Source organism: Camponotus vicinus, unplaced genomic scaffold (assembly GCF_025532165.1).
Source record: "Camponotus vicinus isolate PSW18456_S1 unplaced genomic scaffold, iyCamVici1.0 SCAF_3, whole genome shotgun sequence".
In the NCBI taxonomy this organism is placed as follows: domain Eukaryota; kingdom Metazoa; phylum Arthropoda; class Insecta; order Hymenoptera; family Formicidae; genus Camponotus; species Camponotus vicinus.
In genome coordinates, this window is record NW_028141967.1 from 2,465,726 (window position 1) to 2,485,249 (window position 19,524).

Below are 19,524 nucleotides of genomic sequence, written 5' to 3' on the forward strand. Positions count from 1 at the left end.
GGGAAAATAACGAAATGTACGTTTGTATTTATTTTATTTTATATATTTTTAATCGATGAATATACGAGAGCAATTTATTGATAAAAATATTAATAAATAATGTTAAAGTAATATTTAGATTAATTAATTAAGCAACGTCTTTTCAAATACTATCCATTAATTTCTCCAACATCTCGACATTTTGTATCAAAATTCGTCGAGTTCTTGCCCCTTCCATCGCGTAAAAAGTGCAGCTTCGGGTTCCCCAGGAGAATATAAGCGTGAATAATTGAACGAATGAATGACTCACGTTATATTTCCATATGTGAGGCGGATCATGCAATCTATAGGTTAAACGAAGCTCTTGGGTGTTTCGTACAAAGAGGTAGCGCAAGCATGCACTTTCCCCTGTGACTGTCTTGTCATTCGGATGAAACGAGACACCGGATAGATAGATGGCCGGATGATTCTAGCACGCGAACACGCGCGCGTTTTGATCCCCCGTGGAATAAAGTCGAGTGACTTTATGAAAGCGATCACGAGCGTCGCTCGCGAACTCGTTAGAGTCGCCTCCGGCCTCGTAATTAGAGAGCACGGAAGAGAGAGAGAAGGAAAAAAAAGAGTGTAGTAATTTGTACAGTCGACAGTCGATGGTCGCGACCCGCTAACGAGGTGGAATTCGTCGCGCTGGTTCAACTCTTTCATTTCGATCGCGAGCTCTCGCGAGTGCCGGTTTAATAATAACGTAAAAAATCCCGAGTGGAAGAGAGGAAAATGAAAGAAAAGGAAGAAAAAAATTCAGAGCCTATTCAACGCATTAAAATGCCTTCAATATTAGAAAGTCGATTTTAAAATTGGTCGATTCAAGTTTAATGAAGGGCGTCCGACCCTTTTCACTTCGGATGATCAGTTGCGCATTAAAATAAAACAAGATTGGCTTCCCTTCGAACCTTTAGCATTATACTTTAAAATCTATTCCATATAAAAAAACCTATAATAATCCATCTCTCTCTTTTACGCGCGCTTTTTAAGTTTTCACTTGTTTATTTCCCTCGCAATCAGAGATAGATGGACCAATTCGAACAACGACAGCGCGATCTGACAATGAGTGTGCAATCGGATATCGTGCGTCAATTTGAATGACGTAGTTTGTTCCAGCCCAGAACCTCATGCATGTTGGATGCACACTTCGTTATCTAATCGGGTCGAATCTTTTAGTCGTCGTCACCGTCGGTGGCAAATAATGCAAAGCGGAAGAAAGGAACATTCGTCCGCCGACGATGGCTACTACTGCATATACGGGTTGCAATATTATCGCGAGAACGCGGACCCTTAGGCCGGGCATAGAGGCAAGCGATAAATATGAGCTGCCTCTAGGTTGGATAGATAAAGAAAACTGCTATAGGCTAGTTTAACTTCAAAAGGTTAAACTCGAGATAACATTGCAAGTGAACTTTCCGCGAAACGTAAATTTCCCGGATGACATGTTTTCGCTAAAGGAGAGAGATATATATTAATAAATTTCAAATTCATCTCTAAATAAATAATTTAATATTTCCTCTCTTTTTTAATAATAAAAAAATCGTTAAACCGGACCGGCTTTTCGTTGACGAGAAAACAAAAAGTTTCATCAAAAAGCAATTCATCGCACATTAAACACGTCGTTTGTGTCACGTGTCGCAGAGGGAAAAAAATTGCCGACATTCCGCGTTTCCCTTTATGGGTCGCGGCGTCGCGTGACGCGACCCTATGCAACGCTCGCAATAAATTAGCCTAGTCCTTAAAACTATCACACGAGCCGCGCGTCGGCCTATCGAATCGATTTCTCCGCGAGATTAACCGGGAATTAAAGTGTCAGTCATCGCAGCGCGACGACCGCCGTAAAGGTTGCGACTCTAAAGCGAGCCGCGCCAAGTAATACAACGTAAAACGGAGCTCGCACGTTTCCCCAGAGTTATGACGGACAATTGACGGTCAACCGTCGGCGTTTTACGCGCCCTTTACCGCAGTCATTTCGAGTTATGCACACTTTACCGCACGTGCCGGTTATAACGTGAACCAAAATGAACGTCTATCAAGGGCTGGTGATTTCTTCTTCCGCTTCCGACGATATTGTTGCTCATGAAATTTTTCATTTTTCAATCTTGAAAGACCTCAAATTTTGAATTCTCGATTAATCAAAATAATAATATTATTGTATTAATAATACTAATCAAAATAATAATAATAATATTGTGAGAAAAAAATTAGATAATTGAAAATAATCGCGACACAATAATTTTGCAACAAAAAGATAAATAATGGCTATTAAAGAGAATGGATATTATGCTTAATCCCTTCACAGTCCAGCGAAAAGAAACTTTCCGTGCCAAAAGTGTGTTGAAGAAAAAAGTTTTTAAAATTGCATGAATACGTCAGTATAAATATTATTGAGGTCGCCGAATCCGAATCTGAAGCCAGAATTACAAAATTCAAAATGGTGAATCCAATATGGCGGATCAAAATTCAAAATAATTTTGGATTTCAATAAAAATGTGTATCATTTTTGGGGTTGCAAAATCCAAAGCAAATATCAGATTTTCCAAATTGAAAATGGCAAATCCAATATAGCGGACCAGAGTTCGAACAAATAGTTGACATACATAAAGGTTGTATATTTTTCTCTTCAATTATTTTTAAATCCCGCTCTCTGCCGAACCCAGTCACGAATCGAGGATGTGGCGGTTATTAGGTGCTTTCCATTTACATCAAAACTCAGATAAATCTCACTTCTGTCTTTCTTCAACATTCATGTTAAAGAAGTGAGATTTATCTGAGTTTTGATGTAAATGGAAAGCACCTAATGACTTCGTTTTTTTATTTTTTTTATTTCTTGAAAACTGGTATACGTTTCCACTTCTGTAAACAGCTTGATTTGATAATTCGTGACTCTGAATTCGGCAGATAGCGGGATTTATAAGTAATTGAAGAAAAAAGTGTACATCTTTTATGTATGGCAACTATTTGTTCTGGTCCGCCATAATAAATTTGCAATTTTTAATTTGGAAAGTCTGATATTAGATTCGAATTCGGCAACCCCAAAAACGATAAGAAACCCATTTTTATTCAAATCCAAAATTATTTTGAATTTTGATCCGCCATTTTGAAGTTCGAAATTCTGATTTCAGATTCGAATTCAGCGACCTCAGAAACCTTAAAATATCCAAGGACAATCAAATCAGTAACAGTAATAACATGTTTTTTTCAAGATGCCCCTATAGGGGCCATGAAGCAAAAATGGCACGAATTTTTTTGACCCTTATAGGGGTCACTGACAGTGAAGAGGTTAATAAATATTTTGGCGAAATAATTAATTAAGGATTAATTCAGGATTTTCAGATGAAGACATACCATATTCTTGTGATTATTAAGTTGTAAATTTTGATGAACGTCTCATCTCAGCATTCTCACAAACTAAGTTGAGAAACTGTGAAACTTATTTGAAGAACACTTAAGCTTCGGGTGTGATAAAAATTTCAAATTTGCTCGACAATCTTGGATTCAACCGGCACATCTTCCAAGTTACTCTAGTTCAGAGTTAATAGGATGTGGAGACGTTACGCCTCTAAGAGTTTGGCAACTCGTTGAACATGTCACGCCCGTAGTCATTAAAATCTCCAAAGTGACCGTGAGAAACAGATGGGAACATCTGCCAGACAAACATATTCCATTTTAAATCGCTGAATATAATTCACTGAGCTTTGAAGAGGTTCTCTTAATGTCAAATAAATACTATTATTAGCATTATTACCTGCTATTACGGGTTTATTTGGTATTATTGTTTGCCTAAGTTTGGCAGAATATAATGAGATATGTCTGGATTCCTTATAAAATTATAAAATGAAACACATAGACACACACGAGAAAATTGTGTGTGTCACTTTTAAATCTGTCGAATGATAAATCGAGCAATCATTAATATTCATAGATTCTCTGACCGGAGATTTCTTGCTTGCTTATTCCTGTCGACGCTCATTAGCACACGTTTGCTTTATTCATGTGCCATCGCACGTGATTACGGCCATAGCTTCTCGAGTTCATCCGTGCCATCGTTTAATCCTCGACAATTGGATCCTCGAGATCACCAAGACCGCCTAGCAACGGCTTTGTCTACCGTATTTTCAAAATAAACTTAACCTTCAATGATTATATATATATATATGTGTATATATTGTATATATCCAATTTTGTTTCTTAGGCGGATCAAAACCTTATGAGTCCTCGAAACGGTAATAAAAATACGAATGATAATAAAAAGATGAGCACTTTAATTTTCATAAATTAATCATAGAATAAAGTAATATCCTATTCCTTTCCTTTCTACATTTTACAAAATTTCAAAAGGTTAAAAGGCTCAGACTCTTTGATATTTCAAAGTCTATATATTTGAAATATAAAAGTAAAGGCAAATTTGACCCCTTTTTAATTACGAAATTCAAATTAACTCCTATCAAACTCCTCGATATCCAAATTTTTAACTTAAAAAAATTTGCTCTAAATTTTTTTCTTAATAAGTGATATGATGTTTAATGAATGATCTGCAGCTGAAAATAAGTAATCTTCCACAAGGAATGTGCTACTTTAATTACATCATATAATATCTTGTTAAGGTTCCAGAATGGCTTTAGAGAAAGTATCACTTTACGAGGCATGACATCACAAAGGTGTACTTCACGCTTCATAAGTAGGGGTTCTTATCGTTAAAAAAGGACACAGTAAAATTACGAAAACGAATAAACCTCATTCAATGGAATAATAAAAAAAATTGATGCGTTTTTACTTTCTCAATTCTCTTACACGAAATTTCCATCTTTTGATTCGCTGTATAATAAAAAATCGTGAAAATGTCGATTCAGATTTTTCATATCCTATTTCCATATCGCAAATTAATTTTTTAGATTTTAAATTTTTTTCAACTACGCATATACACAACTTTGTTAATATTTGTTCAAAATCGTCGCATTTCAATTCTCTTCAAATCAATCTTCATGTCCAATTTTCAGTTGAGATTTTTCATCACGGTTTGTTTTCACATCACAAATTAATTTTCTGGAGTCCAAATTCTCTTTAACTATGCGTATGCATAACTCTGTTAACGTCTGCTCGAAATCGCCGCGTTTCAATTTTCTTTAAATCAATCGTCGCCAAAGTGAAAAATCAATAACCGAGATCAACCTAATTTATTTTACCGATCTAATAAATCGTGCTATCGCGAAATTGCGAGAACCAATATTCCTGTGGTCTGTCAATATTTAACTGCGCGGGGAAGATCGCATAAGGAACTGCACCATCGTGATTGGTCGGCCTTATTTTTCGAGCGGCTACGCTCTCGAGAATTGTTTGGTCGCATATACTCGGTCTCATGCCTCGTCTTGTTATGGCACGTACTCGGCAAGGGTGAAAGCAGAGGGTGAATCAAGTGCAGTAAGGTCGAGAGCGAGGAATGAAGGAGGGTACAACGTCGAGGACGAGTGGCCCTTACGAGAGGGCGCGAAGAAGTAGAAACTCCCGACGCGATCTTGACACAGACACCAACGCAATAGCGACTTATTTGCGCGTATCTTTGTACGCAACTGTTCTCGAGAAATTACAAGAGTCTGTGCACGAATAGACCTTCTCCAGGACGCGATAAAATGGCGCTTTATTCGCGACGTGTCGCGAAGGATATTCTTTTACGAGAAAAATATACAACATTCCAAGGGTCTATTAAATCATTCGGCGATCGCGCATGTTTTAGCTCTAGAAACTCCACTTTGCGTGTTTAAAAATGAGAAGAAATTGAGCAAAGTAACGCATGAAATTTATCGGTCTCGCTCTGCGTTACTCGACTAAAAATGGTCGTATCCAGCGTGTTAGATTGTCCGAGCCAGATTGGAGCAAAGCGTGCAAGGAAACTTTCTTACCAAACTTGCTTCTCTCCGAGCGTGATTGCGAAATAGTTGAATCGACATGAAACCGCGTAAAAGTTGGCGAAATTCAACACGTAAACAGCCTTCTGAGAGCGGAATTTTTTTATCAACCATTTGCAGATCGCTGAAAGTTTGCAAGGAGTTTGCTTTTTTTACAAACATGGCCGCTGCATCACGACCCAGCGAAATTGCACGAAACGCGAAACGATACAATGCCTCGCTAAGTGATTAAAAGCAGCCTCGACAATCATTTCTCGTACAATTGGGATTTCTTGAAAAGTTGCAGGCTAATCTTCGAGCTGCTGACTAACCGAAAATTGAATGCTTTACAATAGAATCTCTTCCCTTCCCTCTGCTCTCGAGACGAAATAATCGAGCGGATTAATGTCCGGGTCGATTCTCATTTAGCCGGGAATATCCAACTGTAATAAGAACGTCAATGGCGTACATGGCAGATTCTTGTCGGTAGAAAGTCATTCTCATTAGCTTGCGAGCGAAATCTAAAATCCTGCAATAAATGAGGAAATTGAACATTGTGCCATCCAGTCGCGTCTATTTTGGAACTTGATTTCACGAATGAGGGAAAAATGAAGAAGGACAAAACTCAAGTTTCTTTTATACCGTTATCGATATAAACAGGTAAAAAACCTAGGTTTACAAAACCTTTATAGTATCCGATTTCTGATGCAAAACGAGAGATAATGAAAGCGATTCTGACCATAAGTATCACTAGAACGTTTAATATTCTTTCAAGCATCTATCGTATTTTAATTTTGCAAAAATTAAACTTTTCGTTGAAATGAACGTTAAAATTGAATATCCTCTCTTTACGCAAACCGCTCGTACCGGTGCAAACCACGTCAGCCACGTCACACTATTTCGGGAGCACTCAGACGCGATGCCTTTAAATAACTATGGACGCCAACTGACGCAGAAACTGACATCGCTTAACGATAAGCGACACACCGGTGATTCGCGTTTAAAGGATTATAAACGAGCGACGAACGTTCCATGTTTCCGTTCATTTCGGATGCGGAATGAAAGAAATATTCGAGAATCAAGCCGATAAATCACAATTCTTCGCACAAGTAACATCAGAAGTCTTTGCACTCTCGAAACTGTCTGTTAACATATCGTCAAAATTTGCGCATTTTTAGATCCGTGAATTGTCTTTAAATCCTTTTAAATTCAGGATTCCAAAAAGTTTCTCATCTATTTAAGCTTGTCTGTTCTTAAACTATATACGATTTTTGTTTACAAAATAATTTTATAATTTGCCAAATGTTGAAGAATAAAATTAAGATATCGAAAATAAAATATGAATTTCTTAAATTATCTTAATATCGCTAGTAGAATAATCAAAGGATCATTAAAAAATATATATAATCGACCATTTATTAAAAATTAATTTTTAATAAATAAACAAAAATTTTGGCTAGTTTTGGTCGATTATATATATATTTTAATGATCCTTAAAATATGAATACTCCTTTTCTGACACAACCTTTTCTTGACAAACCTTGTAAACTCTCGAGCCTTCCGCATGTAACATCGAAAAGACTTGTCCGGAAATTTTAAGCCTATATTATCGTTCGATTGTACCGATTCGATGAGAAACCATGTACGCCGTGATAACGTAATTACGTCTATCTATTGACGAGCAATGCAGCGGGACAAAGTGTACGTTATCGCGACGCGTACTCCATGCGGAGCGATCGATCGCCGTGCAGTCACAATGTAGTATACACAGTATATATACGTCAAGCTTTGCTGACTAATTAATACACCGAGGATTTTGTTGGATAGACGTGCTGAATCAGGTCATCTTACTTACGCCGAGCGCTTTATAACGGAGAATTTTCTGTGAAACGAAGTTCTCTATGATGGCATATGAAAAAAGAAAAGAGCGAAAGAAAAAGAAATCATATTTTCTGTTATAAAATTTATCAAATATGCGCGAAATGTGGAAATGTCTTATAAACAACGTAAATTGCTGAGAGCGGAGGTATATCCCCGAGAAAATTAGATTCGGAGTTCTCCGCAAATTATTTATATAATGGCAAATTTTCCCTCATAGATAGAATAAAAAAGCTCTTGTCACACATTTTTCATTATTAGATCTTCTTCATTTCGCAAAAATTATAATATAAGATGTAAGCATATTTATAATATTTAATCTATTAATAAACTCCATAAATCAAATTAGTTTTAACTTATTATTCATTTATTTATTTACATGCATTTATATGTAAATAAATAAATAAACAATTTTTACATTCTTTCGCTCAAGATGTAAATTTGGAATTTAACATGAAGAGAGAAAAAAAACAGTCCGTTTCTCTTATTCATTTACGATTTAATTAACAACGCTGCGCAGAGCGAATCAACACGTACAAGTAGGAATTTTTCCTAATCAGATTTACACCGCGGATGGAAACAGCATCCATCGTTCGCCTTGACGATGCCAAATCCGGTTTATAAATAGGGGAAGGGGTGCAAAGTTCCAAGAGTGCTTTATCATCCGGATCCTGAACCGGCGTGTATAAAAATAGATGATCTCTCGACGGCGGCGGCGGCGGTGGCGGCGACGGCGATGCTTTTATACGTCGTAACGGTGCTTCCATCATCGGATCGCTAAACGCATCGCGCCGGAACGCCATTTTCCGTCCGCGTGAGCGCGGATGGGTATCGCCAGACGTATTTGCGAGATGCATTTCTGTTTCGCGCTTGTTTCTTTCCACGGTTCATATTCCGCCGGCAAAACTTCCGCCTCACGAATAGTCGGTCGTCTCCGATTTGTCACTTACCGCTCTTTTCTCTCTTTCCCTCTCTCGCCGAAGAAGCTTTCCGGCAAAAATGAAAACGCAGAATTATGAAAGATTTATCGATGATATCCGAACACTTTTTATCAGAGTTGTGCGAGAAGTAGGTAAAAAGCCGCGGATTTTATTATTATTTTATATTATTATACGCGCGTAAGTAAGGTATTTTTCACTCGAAATATATATATATAAATATAAGAAATTTTTCCTTTAAAAATGATTAAAAAATATTTTAATATTAAAATAATTAAACTTAATAATATTAAAATAATATTAAAACTTAATATTAAAATAATATTAAAATAATATTAAAACTTAATAATATTAAAATAATTAACGTATTTTTAAACGAGCAATTTGACGGAATTTTTTATTATAAAAATTATTTTATATATTTCGAAGTTATATATATCTCGGTTATACTATTCGTACTACATATTCGGGCGTACATACATACACTCCGATCATTCGAAAATCGAATGGAAAGGGGACGTGAAAAGACGCAAGGATGGAGGGCAAAGTGCTCAAGTTGTCGGAGATTCTCCGCCATTCGCCGGAAGACGTCGCCATCCCCCTTTGATCCCTTTAATTCACGATAAACGTCCGCCGCAATCCCGCGGTACGATCGGTCTTCCTTTCCGGTTGGTCGAGCCGCGGTAGAAATCGTATTCGCTCGCGAAAACTCGCATTGTGCGACTCTTTGACCGACGATCGTTTTTCCGGCTCGTCGAATACGCGCGAAAACGTACCGCGGAAATAAAAAAACGAAAGGACTGACGGAACAGGAAATTTATAGCTCGCCTTTCAGTCTGATTCTGTGCACACTGGGTGAATCGAAAAGCGTTGCCCTTTTGAAAACGGATATATTTCCTCAAGTATATATTCGTGTATATACTTCTCTTCGGTAGAAATGACATCGTAATATTATATAACAGAAGAATCATTTCTTCATTTTATTATAACTATTATTCATCGTTATTTTCCAATAATTAAAGTATTATTATTTATCCTCGCGTTAATAAATATTATGGGTGTAACGCAATTGCTTTAAATGATTTCTTTAAATGTTTCTCTCTCTCTCTTATCTAGAAATTGATTGAATCGAAGACGATGCGGGGTGCAATGTTAAGGTAACGTTTCCTTTTACCGAATTATCTTTAACAGAGAAGAGCGTAAACAAAGGAAGCCTGTTATAAGAAGAATAACAATCAGTGCACTTAGAAAAGAGACGTAATGTCCTTTCGAGAAAAGTGTACTCGATTGAATGCTATAGGATTAATGTAATGAAGCGACCGACTCAATCGCCGGAGCTAAATCTAATCAAGGCTTCGCGGATCGATCGGGAAAAGGCTTACTTGGTAAGAGGTGGACGGTAGGAAACCCGGCCTTTAGCTTGCAATTGAGAATAGGCAATTGCGAGTGTATTCTGTCGGGTCGTTGCGTACAAACGCTTAGTCAAAGCTTTATAAAGGGGGTGGGAAGGATGCGCTACCCACGATCAACAGCGCTTTTTTCTCAGCCCTCTGATGCACTGTGTAATGATGAAGTTTGTGATGAAGTTTCTCGTTACACCGATCTTTTTCTCTTTTTTTTTTTACATTTACTACAACACGGATTTTTAAAAATGTAAATCTATTTTTAGAAAACTACGATTCTAAAATTGTTTTAGAGATCAAAACTGAGTACAAAACAGCTCTTTAACCAGAAATTTCCATAATATTCGGTTCTCAAGAAAGAATTTAGAAAATTAAAATTTTTTTGAAATTTTAAAGACAATGCAAAATACAGAAAGTTTAAAAATAATATGGAAAAAAATTGCGCTATACAATTTATCAAATTTAATCTCAATTCCAAAAGCGAATTTAATCAATTAGTTGTAATGAGATGTTTTTTCGACAAACGCTAAAATATCGACGGATAGGTCGTTATCCCGTGGAAAAATGGAGTCTAAGGAGCACCTTCGGCAAGAACGCTATTTGTCAATTTCTACTTGCTCTTCGTTGAAAAAAAAAGAACCCGGCTGAGGAAGAAAGCGACCAATGATTTATTTCGGAAATGCGCGCAAAGCCGCGTTTTTCTAAGGATGCATTCTCGAACATTTCATACGTAATCGCCTCTTTTTTCGACATCTTCGCTTGTTTTCACTGAAACTTATTGGATTTACTTTATTGGATTGCTATAAAAGAATTGCGGAGATTATCTTGAACATTATTAATAGCACAGTGCAGTTTTGATAAAAAAAAGCCCATTTTTCTCATTTAAAATTCTTATAATTTACATTTTACTCAAATGCTCAAAAGAAATTGATTAGAACATTTGTATAAAATTCTTCCTAAAAAATAACATTTTTTTTGTATCAGGTGTGAATATAAAAATTAACTATATATTCTTTAAATAATTTAGGTAAATTAAATAATTAAATCAGAAATAAAAAATAAGTAGGATGTTGTCTCTTACAAAATTCTTGAAATTATTTGAAAATTACTGTCCAAGATTTCGCACTGATAATAGTTGGAAAAGAATATAAAGGATTAAATGGAGAAAGACAGAGAGACAGAGAGAGAGAGAGAGAGAGAGTCAATGATCAATGAGAATTAAAGTCTGTCGCTAGTGTCTGTCGCTGCAGCAGGGTTCGATATATGGATCTTCATTTCCTATCGTAGCCGGAGGACAGGCAGAAAAGAATAAAAGGAAGACTACAGTCGATGTTCAATGAGCCATAACATAAATCGAACAGATATAAAAGCCGATCTACAACACACGACGCAAACGACGTGCTAAGATGTCATTCAACCTCCTTTTTCTCCTTCAGAATTATTGCACTTTCATCTTGCCAACCTCAGTTTATCTTACCGCGATTTGTATATCTCGTGACTCCTCGCTCGTGTAGACAAACTCTTTCCGTATTTAAAGTATAACTGGAAGAATAAACTCGAAGATAAAGAGTGTTAACAGGAAAATTTTATTTTTTCCCCGCATATTTATAATTACTTATTTACGTCAATTATTTATATTTTTTATTTATACATCAATACATCTCTCGTTTATACTCTTGCATATAAAATTTATCGATAGAAATTTGTTGAATTTGAGGCACTTGCCAATTATGTCAAACAATTAAATATCAAAATATCGTCATATAATGTTAGGTCGAGGCGTGTTGATGAACGACTATTTTAATTAACGTGTCTCTCTTATTTCTATTTTCATTCTTTATTAATACTGGCGAGCAAGTCGCAATATTTAATGACTCGCGGACGACTGAAATTCAATCGCTACCGTTTTATTTGCGGCCGAATCGATATCAAGTCACAATTTTATGAGCCCGCTTAAACTATTTAAGGCAGTCGCCCGGGAAATATGGGACTAAGAAGTTGTTGCGCAAGGTGTATAATGTGCAATCATAATATAGCTCATGTTATATACCGTGAAATAAATGACTCGGATATTGAGAGGATGCTGAAAATTAAAAATTAAAACTTTAAAAAATGAAAGAGAATTTCCAAGAGAATCCGTCTCATCGGTCAATGTCCCGCAAACTCGAGAGGGAGGAAAACAGATTGGAAGATTTAAAACTTCACTTTTTTAAGACTCCTATCCATTAGAATGCAATAGTCCTTTCCAAATTTTTTTTTTAAATCTGATAATTTAGAAATCTAAGATTCCCTTTGGATCTCATCTTATCATGAATTTCAGATATCGAAAGTTTCAGATATCAAAGATCTAAAGCAGATTTCGCAGCAATCTGACATTAAGTAAAAACCGATAAATCTAATCTAGACGTTACATCCTCGTTAGAGTTTCAAGACTTAATCGGTCAGACCTTTAAACTTTTAAGTTCCTGCTGAGAATACGATCCCCGGAGGATTCTTAGATAACATAAGAATCTGAACATCTCGCTAAAAGATCGCCACTGTTTCAGTAATACGGTTGCATCTCTGTCTTTCTCTCTCTCTTTCCCTCTCCCTCTCTCTTTCTCTTTGTGAAAAGTTCTTCTGTCGAGTGTAAAACATTCATACGATTCCCCGGCATCGGGCCAAACAAAATTTTTCATGATTTTCGCTGACATAGAAAAAAGTAGACAAGAATACATTCATTAATTTTCACATGGGAATATTTTCCTTCGCTTCTACATATTTATTTCGCGGAGCGAAGCACAATTAAGATATTCCTATTACAAAAATATAATATTTTCATTGATACAACATTGCGCGCACACAAATATTTACAGATCGTTAACGTTTTTATTCGAGCATATGTTTATCCGCCAAGTTTTGATGCAGTTATTATCGATATCGTAAACACTCAGTTGCATAGCAATACATTTGGCGATAATTAAATGATGAAATAAGTATCGAGTAACGCCAATTGAAATCTCTGTTTCGAAAAGCGCGATTAATAAACGACCATAAATCAATATGGCGCCCGCGCGTTCGCAACACACATTTATTTAATTTTCGGCGAACAATTAAGCCATCGAGCACCGACTGAAATTGCACCGCGATTGTACCTTCGAAAAAATGGGTGCGAAGGCTCCTAACGCGAAAACGCTTTGTTCCTGCGATGGATACTTTCAATAACGCGAATTTAATTCGTCATTGTTTCATCCGCTATCTGTTTTTTTTTGTTACCATTGTAAAATATTTCAATCCAAAAAACATGAAAATTCACTGATCCTTGTATTCTATTCAGCTTCTCAAGTTCGTTAAAATGGAGGTGAGATCAACAAGAAAAATATTCTTAAAAAATGTAACTAAAAAAAGTGTAAAAAATTTATTTAATTATATTTTCGTGATCACGGATTACATCAACATTTGCTCCAATCGCATCGCGTATTATCGACTTTTTCTATATTTCGCTTTGATCGATAGATGCTAATTTTCCAGCGTTGGAAAATATCGATATTCGCGTTCGCGATGTAATTTGCCCATTTCGTTTCGATTTCATGAGTTAACAACTCATTGTGTACGAGCATCTATAATTAGGGAACATGGAAAGGGAGAATCTGAATCATTTATGCACTAGGTAGTAGAGAACCGAACGGATTGGTATATCATTGCTTAAAAAATTACCTCATTACGCCGATCGATCATCAACCGATCGATTCCTCATTGATATCCTACATCGGAAACATCTGTCTTGTATCGGAAGAGACAAAAATCAGAAGACCAGTTTCCCCGACCAATCGATACGACCAAAATACTTTGGCCTGCTATATATTGAGATTGAATGTTTCACTTTTGGGATTCCATAGATATTCGTTGCAAAGCATTTATCTCTAAAAAATCAAAATGTTTCTTAAGATTTTTAAAATATAAATATTCAAAAATAAAAACACTTTATATTTTTAAAATATTTCATATAATATATAATTTAATTTTCATAAAATAAATAAGTAAAAATTTAATTATTAATAAATTACTCGTTTACAAGATTTAATATTAGATTGTAATTTTGGCTACATGCAATTATCTAAATTAGAGCAAGAAGGCGATAAAAAAAAGTCGCCATCGGCGATCATTTAGTCTAATTTAAGCATGAGTCGAAATAAATGTTTCTACTCGACAGATTAAGCTCGCTCGAGTAAAAGCACCGTGAAATTTTCATCGGTGACATCGCGCAGGATTTAACTCGGAAAAACATCTTGCGTAATGCTTTATCTCCATCTGCCTCTTTTTCTCCATTTTTCCTTTTTTTCCTTTTTTTAAACTCGTCCCAGGATGAGCGTTTTCTCTACGTACAATCCTTATGCATAATGGTATTTTATATAGGTCGCTGGAGAGAGGACTGCTATATAAATAATAAAAATCAAGCAGCACCTGTCTGGCCCGGAAACGTCGCGTCTCGCGTATAATTTTATAACGCTGGTCTCTCTCTGTCTGAATTTCACGCAAGCTTGCCACTGAGGAACAATAAATTTCATGCCCGCGAAAATTATGGCGGTTTACGTGTATTCGAAATGCGCGTAACTATGTATTACTCCTCGACTCGCATTTCGTATGCAAAATACTGCGAACCCTCAATTGGTATATATATATATATATATATATATATATATATATATATATATATATTTATACACAAGTATAATTCCGTTCGTGAATATAAAGTAAAATTATCCACTACTAGGGCGTGTTGAATAGCTCACTGTTGCCATTTCGCTACCTCTTCTTCTCAGACCTTTCGTTATTGATTAAGCAAAATAGAGAGAAAGAAAATGGCATTATAAAATTTTATCTTGTCTTTAACATCCCACGTTTACGACGTACTCCGTAAATGCGCTTAACGGTACATTAATCCGCAGAAAATTAATTTATAACGCGCAAGAGCAACGTACACATCGTACTTGTACACATTGTACTCGAGATTGTTGCTGGATATACATTAGGAAATAAAATAATTTCACCGACTGTTTGTATAATGTTGCGTCTATTTCGATGCACGTTCGCAATCGCATAATCAATATAGAGGTACAATGATTGAACAACTTTGCGAGTTCTTGAAATGAGATTATATTGCGTTAATTAAAGAAAGATATAATTGCTTGAATAATTGCTTACTTGAATGAAGCCATTTTATATAGTTCAATCAAGAAAAATATATTCTTATGATTTAAGATTTAATTTTTCTGAATCGAAAAGAAACAATGTTAGATAGAAAATAACATTTTTAAATCAAATATTATAATTTTCTTAAAGTAGAATTAAATAATTATCTATTCTTGAGGTGACAATTATAATATTAAAATAAGACTATAATATTGTTGAAATTTAAAATTATTAAATTCTTTTAAGAAGATTATTATAAATTGTTGCGTATATACGAAACAATGAACGCGTTAGTTTAAGTATATAAGTTTTGATTTGACACTTATTTTTTTCTGTGCACAAAAACCGATCACGTTGGTTGGAAGATTTCCTGGAAATGTAATCGAATTTTGCGGAGACCCTTTTTTTCCCGCGGCGTCTCTTTTGCATCGCAGGGGATCGACGAAATTATTGACGTAGAGTGCCCTCTCGTAGTCCAAATTTTCCCTCCATTATTTTACCCCACGTCGAGTTGCACAAATATTCTTATTTATTCATGCCGCCTAGTACACGTAGAGAAGACCCTTTTCCAATTTCCAGCTATCTGGCGATCAGACATTTTTGCATTTTGCACGAACAATCCCGTCGTCGTATACCGCGTGCGAATTAAATATGTAGAAATTCAGTTTTTTTCGTATGCGGTGATAATATAAGTTTTAGTTATGCGGCTCGCGTAAACGCAGAATGTTTGCGGTGCCAGCCAACTTTTTGGGCGAATTTCGAGCGGAATGAAAAATTAATCGATTCTCCACGTCCCCGGTATGTGCGACATTTGTGAGTTTTTCCATTATAGAGCCTCTTGCTATTTGCGCTGGTCATATTCTACGTAAATTAAAATTCTACGTGTGCCGATATTAAAGAAAATTGAAAAAAAATTAGATCGACGTTATAATGCAAGGCGAGTTGTTTAACATCGTATCGTGTTTAAACATCGAAAAAATATTTTAACGTTGTAATAGCGAGAGATTATCCAAGGGATAAGCCGCGGAGAATATTAACTCGCCGCCAAGTTAACCTAACGTGTGTAAACATGTGGCAACGAGTTAACATCGATGACGTAACGGCGTACTTAATTTGCTTTAATGTTCCCACGCACATAGTAGCTCGCTAATATACGACGGATCAGATAAAGTCCGATCGATAGAATAAACGCCGCGATCGGAGCAAAACTAACCTGGCTATTTTTTTTAATTGTCCCCACAACAAGAGAGAGAGAGAGAGGGATGAGGGATGCAAAAACAACATGCAACAATCGCGAAAGAGACGAGAGGGATAGAGAATGATAGGAAAATAATAGAAAACATCGCGAAAGGGGGGAGGCGGGAACGCGGCGGGGTGATCAAAGCAAAGCGAAAATCGAGTGTCAAATTTCTATGCGAGAGATTCTAGAAATGAAAAAAAAAGGAGGGCAAAATACAGAGAAGCGGACGCGGAAAGGGGGAGGAAACACACGTGTACCGGAGAATGTCGAGCGTCCCACCCCTATCGAAAATTGCGAACGAATGCAAACGCATAACCTGGCATGCATTTTAGTTCCTCGATCGCGTCTGATTGTTTATTTAGGCGTGAAGAGCGCTGATTGGCTCATCGATAGACGGCTTATGCAAAATGGATGAATCGTCGGGAAGCAGAATAGCGTGAGAGACGTCATTATTTCGTTTTATCACGAGCTTTTCGAAAAATCCGATACACCTGATATAATTAAGAATAAATCTGATATAATTAAAATATATTTGCGAAATAATTCAAATATATTTTATATAGTAGAATTTCTTTTTTATATTTTTGTCTTTCAGAGAAATTTCGCACTAAATATTCCTACTATAAATATCTTAAACGTACGGGATTTCTTTTTACGTCATCATAACTATAACAATACAATTAAATCGTGTTTAATTTTAAACATATTTTTTTCAGATTTTCACAGAAATCTCTTTTAAATTGCTACGCTAAATTATACATTCTTAGCATACAGTATTTACATAATTATACTTCAAGCAAAATTTCATGATTGCATTAAACTTTTCTTTGCGAGCGGGGAAAAAGAACGAGGGGAAGCGCGTGAACGACAAATTTTCGACTTCAGCGATAAGTGGCATGATCGATGGCAAAAGAGCAATTGCATCGGGAAGTGGGATGAGCGAGCCAATTAAAAAACGCTCGTCGATGAAAACAAGATAAATTTCGGTCAAACATCGCCCTCTCTGGCCGCGTCGACGGGCAATTAAAAAGAAAAAACTTTGCTCCGCGGCCGGTCGTCCATGCAATTTTGCTTCTAATGACCGACGTATCAAAACAGGAAATTCGCTTTAGGATGCGGTTTTCGTGCAACAGAATAAATTTCACGGAAATTCGAGTATTGCTCGCCCGACCTCCTTCGCCTTCCTCCCTCACAAACACGATAATAACGTCGGCGCACGATAATAAAAACTCCCTGACCCAAAGCACCGGCAGATATATCGAACGAGCTAATTAAGAAAGTAATAAAGTTGGAGTAAAACGAGGGAGAAAAAAAATAGGAAGAGAGGAAACAAGAAAGAGAGCTCATCTCGACGAAAGGATGCACGATCGTATGGACGAGCGATGGAACACAAAGCAAGTAAATAAAAATACTTTATGCCCTCAAGATATTGCATAACTTTATATATTTTCTTGCGAGGGAAAACGAATGAGATGCGGCATAAAAGAAACTAAGGTACGAATGAGATACAATGTAAACACGCTCTCTGGCGTACTTGCGGGAAAAAGAATAAAGGATTGAATACGAAAGTTCAACACATGCTGAAAATGAGAATTTGAATTTCCCTTCGCGAATTAAAATCCTCATCTTCAAACTTTAGAGATTAGTCTAATTTCCGCAACGAAACTCGCTGCGGTCACGCGTCGCATATATATATATATCTCATCATCCGATTCCGGTGGAAATATTTTAAGACCTCGGAAGTACAAAGGGATTAAAATTAAACGCGGAAGACTACGCTGGACTCGAGAAATCGCCTTTAAAATTAAATCCGTCCGCCTGATGACGTGAATTACGCGCCAGGCCGCGGCGGTTCATACAATTTCAAGAGCAGCGTTAACACGGCTACGTCGTCGCACAATGGAGTTTCAGTAGTTTTCATCGCGATGGAGTCACGGAACGGTAACACATGACACGACACGTAAAGGCGACGTAATGACACGTGGCCGGTGCCTCTGTGCGCGATCCCCGTCACGATAAATCTATCGACACGCCGAAGTTATAGTGAGACCGGATTGACGCGTCGCCCGGGAAATTGAGATTAACGAAGGCAGATAACGAATGGAGTTAACGGCGTTAAGGCTTACAGGCTCGACAGAATTAAAGCACATTTCTCTGATAAAGCCACGTGAACTGTCGAAAAAGTGAGCAGTCAACAGGCGGCAGTGGATATCATGAAAGCGATCGATTCTTCAAATTATTTTTAATCCGCAAAACTAACTGTATATATTTATATTTTTTCAAATTTCTATTTACCTTACACGGTATAAATATTAAATTAAAAAAGTTATATAATATATTATTTTTTAACAAAGTTATTATTTCAAATATTATTAAATTAGAATTATTTATTTTTTAATTATTATATAATAACCGAAATAATGCGTGCCATTTCAAAGAGCATTTTTTATTAGTGTGTGTTTCCTGAAATTACTCAAAATAATAATAATAATCACATTTAGCTTATTTTACGCGGTTTATGCGTTTATTACCTCAATTTAATAATCGATTAATAGAGGCGCGAATTCTCTCTCTCTCCCTTTCTCCTTAATGCGCAGTTTATACACAACACAATTTCCGATAAATATAATTTACAACCCATACAACACCCCTAATGACCGGTAGGATTATATGAATTTTTGCATCCCGAGACATGCGAGCACGCTTAATTAATCGGCCAACTAATGAACTAAGGACATGCTGCCGGATATTACGTCGAGCTGAAAGGAGAGAGTTATTCGATCGAGATTATCTATTTGACCCTAAGGGTGATGTGTCTCAAACTACGTGACCGTCCTAAGCATCCCTAACGCTTTGACGAGCTCTGCCGAATATTTCTTACTCTACCACAAAGCGAAGGGTAGGTTAGAGGGAAATGAGCCAAAATCCGAAATTTCACCTCCGTAAGCTCAAACGTAAATTACAATGACTAAAGGATAACGACGATA

At 36.4% G+C, this 19,524-nt stretch overlaps 1 protein-coding gene across 4 annotated transcripts in view; it reads right to left on the reverse strand.

The window, feature by feature from the left end:
• Nucleotides 1-19,524, reverse strand: part of Sk (small conductance calcium-activated potassium channel) — a 123,926-nt gene that overhangs the window by 83,242 nt on the left and 21,160 nt on the right. Inside the window, exons 1-3 of one of the 4 annotated variants that reach the window (XM_083094580.1) lie at nt 3,770-3,899; nt 3,370-3,667; nt 2,014-2,132 (exon numbers count right to left, since the gene is read on the reverse strand). The exons of the other annotated variants lie outside the window; for them this stretch is intronic. The gene's annotated coding sequence lies outside the window, so the exon portion shown is untranslated. Of the gene's footprint in view, nt 1-2,013; nt 2,133-3,369; nt 3,668-3,769; nt 3,900-19,524 lie in introns of those variants that run through there. 4 annotated transcript variants of the gene reach the window in all.